The 17702-nt window shown below is 35.1% G+C and overlaps 1 pseudogene across 1 annotated transcript; it reads right to left on the reverse strand.

The window, feature by feature from the left end:
• Positions 1–566: 566 nt before the first annotated feature.
• On the reverse strand, positions 567–2646 carry LOC311187221 (translation factor GUF1, mitochondrial-like; annotated as a pseudogene). Its single transcript has 3 exons — positions 2591–2646; positions 1314–1763; positions 567–1022 (listed from the first exon to the last, which is right to left on the reverse strand). The product of its transcript is annotated as a translation factor GUF1, mitochondrial-like (transcript).
• Between the last annotated feature and the right edge of the window lie 15056 nt (positions 2647–17702).

Here is a 17702-nt window from a genome sequence, read left to right on the forward strand (position 1 = left end):
TGTGTATTTGCATGACAATATGCTATGAACAAAACAATGAAAAATTCAAAATTTTGTAACTTTTTACTATGTGCTTAATATCTGTTTAAACATTGTACATTATTGTACATGTTTGTGTATTCATATATACACAAATACATATATGTGTGTATATATATATGTATATATGAAAAAGTGCAAATGTTTTTCTCTGGCACCATGTTTGAATACATAAAAATGTTTATAGTAAGTAAAATCTTACATTTTTATCTTATATGTTTAACTATTATTGCTGTTACATAAACTCAAGCATCTAAAACCAATTAGGCTTGAATTTATAACTTAAACTCCATGTGTCTTGCAAAATATGTTTAATCTTGCTATTTATGAACATCGGCATATCTTTTGCTATCATGGAAAGATTTTCTCTGGTTCACATATATATTTAGATTTCATATATAAGTGATATAATGTCTGACTTATTTCATTATTTCACTTAGCATTATGACTTCGCTTTCCTCCATGTGATTATAATTGGCAAGATTCCTTTTTTTGATTTATAAAAATTCCTTATAATTTCCCAACAATTATTTATCAGATTGTATTTTCAGAACTTTTATAAAATCATCTTTTGGAACGTCAACATTGCCAATATTCCTCCATTTTTTCTTTCCTTCTGCTTGTCTCTTCAAAAGTTTCATTTTTTTCAAATAATATCACCACAACATTTTGCCAAAACATTTTTCCATAGGCTTTCACAGTTTCTCTTGCAATGATTTTAATTCCAATGGCATATTGAATTGCAATCTCAAATAGCTGCCTAGGAAGAGAACCCTTCAGACACTCACATATGACTTTGCCAGCAGAATGTGCTTTGTCTTTGTGTACGACAGTTACTAACTCTTCTATAATATTTCCATATTCAGAGAATATCCACTTTCACAAGTTCTGCAGTCTGGTAGCCTATGTATTCATAATCAAAACTAGCATATCCAGAAAATTGGCATTTCAAAAGATCATAAAAATCCACCACAATTCCATTGAAAGGAAATAGATATTTATTTATTTATTTATTTATTTATTTATTTATGATTTATTTTATTTAAACAAGAACCAGGGTACAGTCCAGACAAGCGGGAGGGTGAGAGGATTCACCAGAGACAGAGTGGGTGACAGAACAGGCAGAATGATGAAATACACTGTTGAGGGGAGCAGCGGGCAAGACAGGAGAGGTCTGCTGGCCATGTAGGTTGTTCCGAGGCTGGCGGGAATCGAACCGGCACTGCAGAGGCTACGGACAGCTTCACAGCGCTGCACTCAACCACCTGTACCACCAGGGAGGCCCCGGAAAGAGATATTTAAACATGACTCCATTTTGATAAATAAACACCAAATTCTTCTGAACTGCTCATCAAGCCCAGCAAGGCATGATATATATATAATATATATATATATATATATTTAGTATATTCATCTGATGGGATAATTGTGCCAAACACAACTGGCTCCAATATTCTGTCACTTTTGGTTTTCAAGGATTTGTACAGAGTTGATGATTATTTCCTTTTCTCTATATTCCTTTATCAATTTTGCTGATGAAAGAACAGCTTTTATGAACAGTAAAGGTCTTCAAAATAGCGGAAGCATTATATCCCTGCTCTAATCATTGGTTAAAAATGTCCATGTGCAAAAGTACAAGAAATCCAAACTTCCAGCCAGCACCTAGGGCAAGGCTACTATCCTGATGAACTGTCACACTGGAATCATTTAAAGTCCATTTTCCACTGTAATTTTCAGGTTATTACATTCAGATTTGTCTATAGAATACACTCAGTTTATCAGTTGGCTATTCATTAGAATTCCTACTTCATTAATTTCATATATCTTTTGAGATACAATTGTATCTCCTTTGGAAACCACTCTATAAATTACTGCTACATTGGCTATCATACCCATATACTGGTCAAAGGTGGTGTCAAATACCAAAACTCTCAGAGGATATTGATGACACACTTGAGGATGGGGTATTCTTTCAAGGACTGTTTGAAGAACACTTTCAACATTTGTTCCAAATCTAACAGAAATCTTAATACATTCATCACTTGAAATATCAAATAGCTTTTCAATTTATTTTTCAACATTTTCAGGATTAGTGTTCTTCAGATCTCTTCTTTTTATAATGAGAATTACTGATAGCTCTACTTCAAAGGCAAGAAAGAAATTTGCCACCCTTTGGGCTTGAATACCCATACAAGAGCTAAATACGTATTTTAGACATGTTCATGCCACAAGAGAAGTCAGTAATGTTATTGACATTTCTATTAAACTTATTTCCCCAAGAACCAGGAAGGCATATTAGCAAACAAGATATGGTAGGCTCAGTAAGAAGAACCAAAGGATAGATTAGCAAACAAGATCAAGATTTCCTTCTTTTTAAGGTTAAATAATTTCACATTATATATCACATTTTCTTATCAATAGTTTACTTCTATATCTTGGTTATTGTGAATACTACTGCAGTGAAGCACTGGACATGCAGATCTCTCTTTGAGATGCTGTAGGGTAAATGAGATTGTCAGGCTTTTGTGCCGCTGGCCTCTGTGGCTCTCACCTGCGGCTTTGAATGCAGAATGCACTGGGGAGTGTGGGCTCAAGCAGGGTACACATGCCTGATGGTGGACACCTGGAGTGTGGTGTGGGCGTGAGTAAGTGGGCACACCTGAGCCTGGAGGCTGAGGTTGTAACGGCAGTGTCACACAGGCAACTGCACAGTACGGTAATGGCAGAACAGCTACAAGAGGACAAGTGACTACAGAAAGGGAGAGAACACGAGAGAACACCAGAGAAAGCCCAAAGAGTAAAGATTTGCTGCCAAGCTCCCGGCCCCCGGCACCCCTGTCTGCCCTGAATCTGGCTGCCTCACTACAAATGTTGTAGAAAGATCATTAAAAAATTGAAAAAGCCAATGAGGGCCCCAGGAGTCTCCTTTATCCATTTCCTGAATCGATAAAGAACTTGCCCCTTACCTTGCTGGCACTACAGGTACTGATTGCAATATCTTTCTTATTCATAAATAGTTAAAATGCACCACAGGAAAATGTAAATATCTAGAATCTGGAATTTGATGTACTTCAATATACTAAAAGATACAAGGAGAAAATATCATCTCAATATCAATGAATACATCTCTAGTACATTTGCAATAAAAGGAACTTCATGTTATAAAAATCTCATTAAATTTTGTTTGAAAAAGAGGGCCTCCCTGATGGCACAGAGGTTAATGTCTCAGCTCTATCAAGCTATCAACAGCCAGCCATGAGAACTCATGAACTGCAGCACAAGTTCCATCCCTGGCCAGGGAGATAACCCATATGGCACAGCAGACCTCTCCTGTCTCGGAGAGGTATACTCCCCTCAGCAATGTATTTCAGTAGATCTGCCTGTTCTGCTCCCCACTCTGTTTCTGGTGAATCCTCTCACCCCCCTCACTTCTGGCCTGTATCCCAGTTCTTATAGGTATAAATAAATAAATAAATCTTTTTCAAAAATTTTGTTTGAAAAAGAATGAAGGATAGACTTTATTTTAGACCAAAAATTTATTCTCTTTCAGAAATTTAATAATCAAGATGCTTAATTACTCTTTAATAAAAATGGATTTTTCCGGGAGTCACAACATAATTCTTGAGGAATAAGTGTCCTGAACATGCTTTAGGAATGTTAGTAGGAAGAATCGGGGTGGTTGTTAATCAGGATTGTTAAATCAGTGTGATTGTTAATCATTAATTTTTTAAAAAGCACATACAAAAAGCAACAGATATGTGCATTTGTGTGCATACACACACACAGAGTTTGTATTTTTTACAAGAGAAATTATGAGGACAGAAATTGAAAATCTAAGAATGACATTTAAGAATATAACACCACCTCTTTTCAGAAACTAAAAAAATGAAGTGTTATTAAACACTAGAAAACTGCAGTAGGGGGTGACACCATAAAAGCATTCTAATATTCTTGTGTTTTTAGAAAAAAAATTAGAGACACTGACTTTACACCTTGTTAAATGTATATATTAAAATTTTAAAGATGTTCATTAGAAGATGAAAAACTAAATGTCTAATGATTCAGCAGTGGGGGTAACGAAGTAGAATAATAAGTACCAATCCAAACAAAGAACCAAATTCTCAGCATAGAAAATAAAACACAAATAGAAGTTAAGAAATAGTAAGTTTAAAAATAAATACAATTATAAAATTAATGACAAGAATTATAAATGGACTATACTTGCCAGTAAAATCTAAGGCTGAAAAATTCCCGTTAGACATTGTTTATAAAAGGTGTACTTGAAATATGAAACAAAGTGAAATGGAAGTGAAATCTAACGGAATTGGTACAAGTAGAAAAATTACAGCACATGCAAATATCAACCCCAAAGGAATTATTGATCTAATTGTGACATATAAAAATATCTGCTTTTAAGTGGAGATTTTAACATAGAAAATTATACTTATAATGTTGGGGAGAAAATATTTCTTAAAGAGGACTCAAAGGCTTTCCTGGTGACACATGGGGTTAAGACACAACCTACAAAGCTATCCGCAGCTATACTGCAGCACAAGTTCAATTCCCGGCCAGGGAGCTACCCAGATGATGCAGCAAACCTCTCCGGTCTGACCCAATGCTTCCCTCAGCAGTGTATTTCAGTAGATCTGCTTGTTCTGTTCCCCACTCTGACTCAGGTGAATCTTCTCACCCCCACACCTCTGGTCTGTACCCTAGTTCTTGTATGCATAAACAAATCTTAAAAAAAGAGGACTCAAGAAACACTATCAATTAAAATATAGCATATAAAATGGATTTGAAAACATTAAGAGCATCTGCTTATTAGCAGAGGTCATCAAAGAGTGAAAAGGCAAGTCACAAGGTCCAAAGTACTTACAATCCAGACATGCAACAAAGACTTTTCTACAAATCGAAGAAAATGAGAGACAATGCTTCTAAAATGCCACAAGAAAAGCTTGTAAATATATGTCCCAAAGAAAACTATCACACATCAATAAACTTTAGTCTCAATGTTATCAGTAAAGTTGTCAAAAAAAAAAAAAAAAAACGCTCAGGGGCAGTTCCAAAAATGACCCCAGGCCTTGATAAAATGACAAAATACTGAAAATAGACTAACTGTTTGTGATCAAGTGAAAGAATAAATTAAATCTGAAATCTGAATGCAATGGTATATCAGAAACCATTACAAATTAGAGCTATGTGAATCAGGACTACATACAAACACAACACTGGACACCAGAGAGAATTTCAAAACAAAAAGAGAGTATGACATCAATTTTTATAAAATGTGTAAGATTATTGTTTACTATTTCAGTTGCATTCATATAGCAGTAGAAGCAAACAAATGCTTGAATAATAAATATCAAATTCCAGATAGTTTTTTCCCCCCTAGGAAAGTTAAGTGTGGACAGTCAGCCTAGAAGATGCTAACAGTATTTGTAAAGGTTTATATCTTAAGCTATGTGAAAGGTACATTGGTGTTTATTGATCATCCTTTACACTTTTGTGAATAACTAAAATATTTCATAATAAAAAGCAACACAAAATACATCACCATCAACTCCATCACTCCCACCATAATCTTGGGTTCACAGCATATCGATTTTGCATGATATTACGGTAAGTAGGAAGAAAAATAAACTATTCACAGATAAAAGTGTTCTGCTGACCCATCTTTCAAAGAACACTCAACAGGATTCCTCAATAGGGTACATTCCTGAGTTATTTATCCAGGACTATGGGCCAGGTTGGGATGTTCTTTTTGTGAGCAACTATGTGTGGTTGTAGAAACTGTGGGGTTTTAGAATAGAGCAAAGCTAACTGGACCACATGGAAGTATAACCCTCAATTTTGACCTCATCAGCCAAGTGCTTTCAGAAACTGAACTAACTGAACTAACACTAGTAAATGTCTACATCCTGCATGATATTTTCTACTATCTATTTCTATAGATAGTAAAGGTATCAACCATCAAATGACTATTCTGATTTGTATTCCTTAAAAGTTAGGAATTTATCTGCATACTTTTTGAGGAAGAATTTTAGGTCTTCCTTGATTTCTAATCATTTAAAATTTTAGGATTTACTTCCTTAACTCATACCTTTATCCTTGCAATAATACCGAATAGAGCGATCTTTCATATTGTAAGCATAACAAAGACTATATGTTGTGTAATCCCAGAGGTTTTCTGATGAGTGCTGCATAAGTTGAGGTCCATTTAACAAATATGATCTCATGCACTGTCAGCATATGTGTACTCACTATAATTAAAATGCAATAACAAGAAATGCATGGCAAATGAGTTTTAAACCTCTACCGACATATGAAATAACTTCTCCCTTCCAGGGTCAATTGAACCACATTTCTCACTTATTTTGCCCTTTGTCTCCATGTAGATCTACAATACTAAGGGGAAAGAATTCCCTTTCTCATTATAGAGAAACACAGTAATAATTTAATTTCATTGCTCAAGCTAAGTACTTTAAAATATTACTATTTTCATGGTAATCCCCTTTCCATTTATTATACTGGAGAATATCTTCAGACTTTTTTATTCAAACTGCATCCATAATGCTATCAAATGTAAGCAAATTGTGCCTAAACCAATCATAACATAGCAAGTCTTGAATTAATATTCTTAAATATTGTGAATATTTTCAGAAATGCTATCACATTTTCTCTCAACATGAAAGAATCAAATCAGTTGTCTCATGCTTACAAAACCTAAAGATAAAACTTGGAAAAAATCAGGATCCAAATATTTGGCCTCAAAATTTTTAAAAAATGCTGAAATTCAGATATTTTCCTTTGATTAAGGTTGGTATTTGTTCAGTTAAATCTTTTGGATATAAGCAGATTTTCTTCCCTCCTCTTGCTGTTTACATGGCATGTACAAATAGTCCCTCCTCCACAAACACCCACTGCAGCTAAAACATTTCAAGTCTAGAATAACCTGAAGATTGAATTTATTGGATAACTTACTTCTGTCTAATAATAGAAAGCATTTTCGCTTACATGGAATTTTTTTATAAATTTTTCATTCAAATAATTGATACCATATAAACACATTTTCATTTGAATGAACAAGCAAAATAAATCATTTCCTTTTTGTTTCTTAGAGAAATAACAAGACAGTTAAAACATTTTATTATTGGGATAGTAAATGTTATTTACTTACCTTCAGAAGAAATGTCTTACAGTACTTTAACATCATTTTACAGTTTATTTCACAGAGATTTCTTTTAAAGAAAGAAAAAATCAATGACCATATACAAGCTAAATAAGACCAACACATTACATAAATGTCACCGACAGTTTTATAAGAACAGCTTTAAGGAAAGGGAATGACTATTGTATTTCTTTATTCTTTTCCTATGTCAATTAGCTAGTCATCATCTACTACTATATTACAGATTAATGTTTTAAGGAGCCTGGTATTATGTTTACAGCTAGTAGCAAAACAATAAGTAGTTGATTAATTAAATTAAAAGATAATGAAGTTTTCAAAGTTTTTAAATTTATTCTACAATACATGATTAGCAACAAGGAAAGAGCTTCACCTATTTGTTAAAATTTCTCATGTAATTATTTTTTTCTTTTTGCTTTGTAATTTTGGAAAACAAGCCAAGTTATTTGAAAATTATTGAAAATTTAAGGAAGACAATTGAGTCAACTAAAGACAATTGACAACATTTAACATTGTGTTCAGGGAGATACCATATTCTCTGCTTCTACTTAATGAGAGATGGAACTGAGTGGCCAGGTGAAATACATAACATAGAAGGCAGAGAGCTCAGGGAGACAGGTGGAGAAGAAGGGCATGGCTGCTTCTCAGCTTTGGACTTGCACTAGTGATTTGGCCAACCCCAAGGAGACATGAAGAAGGAAGACACGTAGAGACACTTGGAAGAGGCACATGGGTGAGAGGCACATGGGGAGGCTAACAATGGCAGTCATTCCTTGATTTGTAATTTGATTTTGCTTCTTTTGTCCCAGATTTCCAGGTCCCTTTCACCTCCCTTTCTATGGCTCTCTGCCAGAAGTTACCTTCGACTTGTGGTAAAGTGTTGGGCCTCAGCAGTCCCACTTTGGACCCGCCCTGTTTGGCCATGCATGTACCCATGATGGGATGGGTAACTTTAGGTGTTTTTTGGAATAACTCTCTTCTCTTTTTCTCTCTATACACACCATTTCTATTAAAGTTCTTCTATACTAAGAGTATACTTTGTCTTTGTGCACGAATGGAATGGCCAGACCCTGTTAGAATGTGCAAGTTTTGGGGTTCCGGTTTACCCCTCAGTCTGTGAGCTAACAATTATTTTGTTATCTATTACACACTTCTATTCAACATGCCTTTACCAATGAGATTCCTTGAGGTGATTTTCCTCTAAGATACTGGATTCCAGTAGGGTGTGTTACCTATGTAAGCACCCTGCTTGCTCATATTACATCCTATATGTAGTGATATTGTAATTAAAATGATTCACATATTTTTCAAATGTTCAAGCACCATGATAAAGGCTGAAAAGATTCAGAAAAATGAAACCTGTCATGTTTGTTTACCAATATATTTTTTAATAAATCAAAAGAGATGAATTTCTAATGTATTGACACATACTCTAGTAATATTTTAACTACATTCCATGGAATCACTAACGGTAAATTAACTGAGATAGGGTATGGAAGGCTTTCAGAGCAGGCAATATTTGAACTGGATCTTGAGGAACAGTGAGAGGAACTTTATGCAAATGATGAAGTTTCCCAAAATTCACTCACTGGAGATGAATTTAAGACTTATGTCAGCATCTCTGTTAATAGTTCTTACATATTTTCCTTCATAGGACTTGTTTTATTACATTTTAAATAAATGTATTTAAAAAGAAAGCTTTACTAGTTTTCAACACATGAAAAACCATATTATTTGTGACAAAGAAAAGGTGCAATTTTAAAATATAGTTATGCTGAAAACAAAGTGATTATATTTTACATAGTCACTGTTCCTTTTAAAGTCTTCAAAAGACTTTAAAACAATCAAGTTTAATCTAGGTTTGCTTTCCTTCTTACAAAAGGAATTTAGCACATGGTAGTGGGTTAAAATAGAGACTTATTTGAAGAGATAGCAACACCCAGCTGCTTTGTGTTCCCCCCAAATTAATTTGATAAAACCCTAAACATGGTAGTGGGTTAAAATAGAGACTTATTTGAAGAGATAGCAACACCCAGCTGCTTTGTGTTCCCCCCAAATTAATTTGATAAAACCCTAAACCTCAGCCTGAAGGGTTATGAAATACTTTGTGAAGTGCTTAGATCATGATGGCATTCATACCCTCATAAGAAGAGACCAGTTCTCCATTGTTTTTCTCCAGGTGAGCACAAAATCAAAAGATAGTCCCTCCAGCCAGGAAAATCATGCTCACCAGAATCCAGCCTCACTGACACCTTGATCTTAGACTTCCAGTGTTTGGATCTATGAAAAATAAATTTCTATTTAAGCCACCAAGTATCCAACATTTTGTTATGATATCTCAAGCCTACTAAGATATACAGGTGTGTGGGGGGGGAGGATGCAAATAGGAAAATGTAAGCATTTACAAGTTGTAAGGCAATTAGATTTATCTATGTCTATAGTCTCCTACCTATCATGTCTAGCCTATTGTAAGTGGAAACTCCATAATGAAAGCCTGAAGTCTATAATGAAGGTCCTCATGAACACAGATACAGAGATGTGAACAAACGCCTCATAGTTGGGGAAAACAAATGATCTAACACTGCAAAACTAATCTTTTAGAGCTTAAATTTAACATATCCGTGGGTAATGTAGTGATATGAGTACTGAGGGATATTTTCTGATCTAAACCATTTAGCCTATACAATGGTATTAGTTTTCCACTGCCGCATAACAAATCACCACAAACTCAGTAGCTTGAAACAATAGACATCATTATCTCAGTGCCCATGCATCAGGAGTCTGGGCACAGCAGACTGCGTCCTCAGTGCCATCTTTGCAGCTACAACCAAGATGCCAGATGGGCTGCATTTTCATCTAGAGACTCCACTGGAGTAGAATTTGCTCCCATGATTACTCAAAATATGTATCCTTGTGATTATTGGACCAAGGGTCCCAGTTATTTGCTGGACTCAACTGGAAGCTTCAGTCAGAGGCCACCCTAGAGGCATAGTCATTCCCAGAGATCACCATTATTTCTTGTCCTGTGGACTTTCCCAACATAGCTATTTACTTAATCAAGCTGGCAAGAAGAGTCCCTGGAGCAAGTCTGCTAGCAAGACATTTCCTTTGATTATAAGCAATTGACAGGGCCTGCCAGCACTCAGAGTAGGGATTTTGCAAAGGCATTAATACAAAGAGGTAAGGATCTGAAGGGCCACTGTATAGTATTGGGCAAAGCAGTGTAATGCAGATCTCCCCATCCTACCCATTTAAATCCTCTTTAACTTCGGGCAATAAAAAGTAGAAGGAGAGGGAGGAGAAGAAAAAAGGAAGTAGCAAGAACGAATAATCGAAGAAAAAGAAACATTGTATTTGTAAATTTGAATATGAAAGTAAACATGTAAATAACCAATTACCCGACTTCTAATCTCCAAACTTCATTTCAAAGTAAAGAAAAATTGCCAGCATCTGGATACAGCATTTATAGGTGGATATAGCTTGTAATGGATATACTGTTAAGGACTCCTCCTGAGTCATGGGTGGATAATTGTTGGACCCCCACTGTTATTTAGTTACTTTCGTATTATGAGCACATAACAGCCAATCCTCTGATTGGGGCTAAGCCTCCTTATACTTCCTCATCTTTTCTCCCTCCAGGGCCATCAAAGTGGAGATCATTGTTTAATCTCCTTTTAAGTGCAGAAGCAGGAGGCAGAAGAGGAAGTATATTTTAACATAGATTGACATAAATAACAAAACAATTTCTCTACTGCCTTTCTTCATTACAATCACAACCAGATCATTATAAAGGAGCTTTGAAATGTATCCGATGCCCTAAGAATCTATTAAAGATGAAGGACTGTCTGACTCCAGAGTCCAAACATATGACTTCAAGGTTTGAGCAATGGTGGTGGGCAGGTTCCCACTACCAACAGGACACAGGACAGTGAAATGATGATAGTAAGAGAAGAATCTGACAGTGTGGACCATTTAGGAAACAACTGTAATAATACCAGGAGGAATGATGATGAAGCTTGAGCTATCCAGGGGAACCTGGGAAGATAATACATGGAATGAAACAGGGATGAGAGGATGAGAAAAAGAAAGCAATTAAAAGATGACAGTGAACCAATTAGCAATTATTTGTGGACTTGAAAACAGAGCATAAACATAGGTGCTAGAACAAAGTTGTGGCTAGGCACTTGACACCAAACAATTTTGGGAGAAGAAGGCCTTAGGAATAAGAAAGTAGAGGAAAGTGCTACTTATTTTTTTCAAAGACACACAATAATGGTCATGATGTTTTGTTTTTTTAAAGATTTTTAATTTATTTAGGCATACAAGAACTGGGGTACAGGCCAGAGTTGTGGGGGGTGGGTGAGAGGATTCACCAGAGACAGAGTGGGGAACAGAACAGGCAGACTGGCTGAAATACACTGCTGAGGGGAGCAGTGGGCGAGTCAGGAGAGGTCTGCTGTGCCATGTGGGTTGCTCCCTGGTCAGGGATCAAACTCAGGCTGCAGTGGCTGTGGGTGGCTTCATAGGTTGCGTCTTAACCCCTAGCACCACAAGGGAGGCCCAGTGGTCATGATGTGTTAATGTATATCTGAATAGGTAAGAAAAATGAAAAAAAGTAGGTAAAATATCATTGGTATTAGGCATCTCAAAGAGAAGGAAGAAAGCTTTGGTGATATTGAAGACCTTTGGTTTCCTTCCTTTTTAATAAAACAAAGTTCGTAGTCAGACCATAGACAATGAAAAATTAGTGAACAGAACTAAGCAATGGCAGTATTTCATAAATGTGAACTAAAATTTATTAAATCATGACATTTATCTGCTCACTACTTTGATAACATAGATCTATTCTATTTTTAATCCTGAATAATTTAAAAAATTACTCTACATTAAATATTTAACCTATTCAAAATTATCCTGTCCTAAATATATCAATTAAATGCATACATTATATGCAAGATCACTTTTATTAAACCAAATTAAATATTGAACTAAATTTAATAATTAAACTGGATTTCATATTAGATCAATTTAACACACAATGTAAAAAGTTCAGTTTGTGCAAGAATGAAAGGGTAACAGAAACAAATATTGGATAGGTTTTAAAAAAGACATGGCTATAAATTTAGTTAATAAAATATCCAAAATACAGATTGCAAGGTAATGTTTATGTGGCATACGCTTTATTGTATAGATGCATATGAAGATAAAAAATTGTGTTGCTAAAGTGTACCTTTGTTCTAGAGATAGATGTCAAGATATTCATGACTTCCTAGAATTTTCAGTCACTACCATAGCATATATTTTCCCTCATAGAATGTAGTCAAATAAATTTGAAAAACCCAAAGTATTACTTCAACCTCAAATGAGAGTTACTTGTTCATAATAAAAGATGAGTTGGGATGAATGCCTGAGCAATTAACTAGCCACAGTTATTCTCCAAGTTTATTCATTCATTGGTAAAAAAGATAGATAGATACATACATACATACATACATACATACATACATACATACATAGACACATAGATACATAGATACATCGACAGATACATATGGATATAAAAATATATCTCTCTATATATGTGTGCGTGTGTGTACTGGGTGCTATTCTAGGTACTGAGGGTATAGAAATGTATAAAGCATAGAAATCCCCTGTTCATATAAAATTTCATTCTAGTGTGTGTGGGAGTGGAGGGAGAAGAAAGAATCAAACAAATAAACACATAACACACCAGCAATATGAAGAAAAATCAAGAGCATGGTAAGGAGATGGAGACTGGCAGGGAAGGGGATGATATTTTATTTCAGGTGCTAAAGGAAGGCCTTTCCAGGAAGGCAATTACAGTTTTAGTTTCCGGTATCAATTGCAATGTGAGAATGCAAGCTCCCACACACCAATAACAACTCCCAGATCCCAGCAGGGAGTGCCAGAGTTTATCTAATTTTTGACACACACAATCCACCCAGAGATAGACACAAATCCTACAGGTTAGAGATTCAATCTTCTAATACCACCGTCCACCTCAGACACAAGGCACAAGCCCAGGTTGACATGTGAGCTTCTGACAAGCCAGTTAGAGACTGGAGATTCCTATGCATTCCTCCTCAGATTTCAGGTGTCTGTCTCAAGCCCAGATTAATATTGTGTTTCTGACTGAAAATAAAGTAAAGACTCCCAGGACGCCCTCCTCACATTTGATTAATTTACTGAAAGGGTACACAGAACCCAGGAAACCAGCTTACTCACTAGATCACCAATTTATTACAAAAGCTTTAACTCAGGAACAGGCTCAAGCATGGGACAAAGTACGCAGAAGTGTGCAAATCTTTCCTGCCTCTCCAGACCACTATTCTTCCCCAAATTTTCTGGGGTTTTCCAGTCCCTAGCCCAGAAGTTCTCTGAAGTCTGCTCTTCTTTGGGGCTTTTACAGAAATGTCATTGCATAGGTATGACAATGAACTCATTGGCCACTGGCAGTTTCTACTTCATTCTCCCTCCCCTTCCTGCAGGACTTGGGATGTGGCTGAGAGTAGTGAGACTGAACAATTAGCTCAGGGCTAAAGTTAAGTAAATGATTCCTTCTCATATCTTTTCATCACACACCTTCAGGTTGCTTGCAAACTGTCCCAAAGGGGAATATTAAATTCAGTAAATTTTTGACATCATACATACCCAAAAAGATTGCAAAATCCTAAACCCTCATGCAACCTTCAATTAAGCTCAAAGTATAATATTGTTTAAACACAAATTTTAAATTTAGACTCCAATCACTAATAATATAAGATTAGTGCTATTATTTGCTTAACGTAAACTGCAACTCATAGTCTGAAATCTTTCTTAAATGCAATCATCCTATTCTCTACCTTTGTAAGAAGGAAACATTGAACATGGTTGAAGCTTCTTTGATGATTGAAAACCTTGCAGGGCCTGGGAGTTCCCACTTTGAACATAGTCTCACTTGGCTTGAACTATCTGAAGAAATAAAAGGTATAGGAAATTTAATTTATACTAAAAATGAGATACTATTTGGAAGTGTACTTGAGACTAAAACTTGAAAATAAAGTCTTTTCTATAAAATCAATTTCAGAAAAATGTCTTAATTTTATAATAGGAATCTGTGATTACTTAGTTTCTAGTGAATTTATTTATCTAACAATTAAATGATTTTAATTTCTACCAAAAACAAAGCAGATGATAAAAGAAGCAAGCCCACACAATTTAGTATATAGTCAGTTTGGGTGGTTCCATATTTTATACATATTCTATTTTCTACATCATTGTCACACATCTGCAAACACATACTGCCTCTCTGTCTTGTGGAATAAGTAGAACTGTGAAAGCTAAAACTCTCTCAGTCAAGAGCTATCATCTGTGAAACTTGCTTCCCCAGGAGATGCTTCCCTCTCATTGCCATGACATTTTATCTAGCAAAGAATTTCTATAATGTCTATTTGGTAGTTTTGTTTGTTTCAAGCTAAAATAGTGAGAAACCAAATTTATTTCAGTCAAATGAAAACCATTTGCCTTGTCAACTTACTGCTATCACTGTAAGTTTCTAAAGGTCTCAGAACAATGTGTTTTTCTTTCCTTTCCAAGATCTCCCATGCTTTCAAAAGGGATCTAGCATGCTATATTTCTCCCAAGATTTAACTCCACTAAACCAGATTGAAATATCTAGAAGAAATTACTACTACTACTTCTTAATTCTCTATTGCTGTCTCACCCAGATTTTGACCAAATTTTATTCAACAGCATTTGACTTATTTTATGTACTCTTTATATTCAATATTTTATATCAACAAAAAGTCTTACCATAAAATGAAGTATGTCCTAAACCTAAATAAACTCTAGTGATTGCTCCCCAAACTGTCTTTTCTTTTGCTTAATTTGCCTAGATTTAACTTTCAAGGAACAAAAAGCAGACCTGTCTGTAACTTATACTCATGCTCTCTACTTAAATAAGCTTTATTCATGAGAAAATAAGGCAGTTTAGATCACATTTAGGCAACTGTCTAACATATTAATTCTTTATACCAAATTATATCCAAATTAAAAAATAAAAAAGGATTTTATTGATGCATTAAATTCTTGTGTTCCAGTCAGAATCTTGTACATATTTTTAAAGATGTCTTCCTTGTGTCATGTTCTTCCATTGTATTCTTGTAATATACAAGACAATATTATGTACACAATTAATGAAAAATATAAAATTTACTAATGCAACTTTTTAGTTGAAATAATTAGTTCTCCTTTGGAGTTTTTTTTAATTATCATTTTTGCATCCATTTAATGAATTAATTAATTGTAGATATTTATCGCCAATGGGCTGCTAATATTACAGACACAACCTGACACTTACCAATAATAGAGCATCACCATTTACAAAGTATTCTTGGTAAAAAGTAAATCTGAATCTAATACAGTAGTCATTTGCAACATATAGAAATTTAAGTTATTTTTTGCATTTATATATAGATTCCAATGATTAATTGACAATTATTTATACATTCTGAAGTGTTTCATCTATGGAGCAATTGAAAATGTGTGTGTTGATACCTAGGTGACCGAATTTAAGGCTACAGTGGAACAAATATTACAAAAGAGGGAGAAAATTCAAATACACATTGAGTCTAAAAGAACTTTTAATTCCTCTATTTGATGTTGTTTTCACAATAATTTTGTACTATTTATCAGTGTCCAATATTATTTCATGTCTATTAATGCTTATATTAGTAGAAAATGAAAGATTTGAACTTGCTGTACTTCAATTCTAGTATGTCAGTGATTGGAGCAGAAGTGAACCAAGTTCAGGCAAGCATGTAGGCTACATCTGGCCTTTATTAATTTTTTTTGTCAATTTTTACTCTTATTTTAAAGGAAAAGTTGAACTATAGCCAGGATTTTCCTTGAAAATAGAAAATTGGAATTGCATTGTCGGGAATTGAACTGCTGCCTCCCACGGTAAGCGAGAATTACGCCACTGCACTGTAGTGATAGCTCATAACTGATATGGTGGTGGGAGAGCAATGAGCACTATAATGATGAAAGAAAAAATAAAAAGTGGGTAAAGTGGCATAGTAAATTTTGGAATGGAATATCAGGTGACTAGAGATAGAATACTAATTAGTTATTAGTATTTACTAATAAGACATACTTACTAATTAGACATATTAAAATCATTTTCTAAGCTGCTTTTAAAAGCAGCCCTTATCATGTAGTTGTATATCTGTTTACAAATTCTACCAAGTTGTGAGACTGCAGCATCCACTTATATTATCCTAGATATTTGCACAAACTGAGAAAATCTCCATTAAAGTCTTCATCATGCTCCCAAATTCCAGAAAGTGGTTTTCAAGAAACATGACAGTTAAGCAACTGACTTAAAAGTAGTGGAAGAAATAACCTCAGGTATTTCAAACCTCACTAGCAGTTTTCTTCTTTAGTGTAGTATTGAACCATTGCTGTCAATTCTTCACACTCTCCATTAAATAAGTTTAGACATCCATAACCTTTGCCATGTCTTCATAGCTTCCCCACTTAAAGGCAGTCTATTCCTCTACACTTCTGATGTTGGAATTGAGGTGACATACATGATCAACGTAACGTGGGAGAAGCGAGGATGTGGTAGTTCCAGGCAAACACCACAGAAAACATTAAGTATTTCTGTTTATCTTCCTTCACTCTACTAAAAATAAGTCTCAGCTACCTATTGGTTCATACAAATAAAAAGCATGTGGAGCAGACCTAACTCAACCAACTTCAGCAAGGACACAAGGTGACCAATGTAACCAAAAAGAGCTGCATGTTCTAACCCTCGGGATTAGGGTTAAGAAAAATGAATGCCATTGTTAAAAATGACTGAGTTTGGACTCTTTTTTTTTTTTACTATGCAGCATTATTGCAGCAATAACTGACTAATATGGATAGTAGGTCCACATTGAGAGAACAAAACAAACAGGAATGCTTCTCAGAAACAATAGCTAATTCAGTGATGCAATAATATAAGGATAAACTTTTTTTTTTTTGCAAATAGAAGAACTGGGGTAAAGACCAGAAGTGTGGGGGTAAAAGGATTCACCGGAGACAGAGTGGGGAGCAGAACATTTGATCTACTGAAACACACTGCTAAAGGGAGCAGCAGGGAAGACAGGAGAGGTCTGCTGCACCATATGTGGGTTAGGTCCCTGGCTGGGGATCCAACTCAGGATGCAACTGTGATAGTGCTGAGACTTAACCTCTATGCCACCAAGGAAGCTGAAGGAAAACCATTTTAATAACAAAAACTATCACATTTTCTTTTGGTTACACTGAATGATCTCTATGAGTAGATCCAAATAAAAGGAACTAAGTAAGATTTGTCTGATATACCCATTTGAATATAACCTAAAGGTTTGAGGTACAAAGTATTTTATGAACAAACATGTGAGGCTAACTAGGACTCATTCTCCAACATCTATAATTAGACTTGGAAATGTCC

This window comes from Talpa europaea (assembly GCF_964194135.1).
Source record: "Talpa europaea genome assembly, chromosome: 2".
NCBI classification, from domain to species: domain Eukaryota; kingdom Metazoa; phylum Chordata; class Mammalia; order Eulipotyphla; family Talpidae; genus Talpa; species Talpa europaea.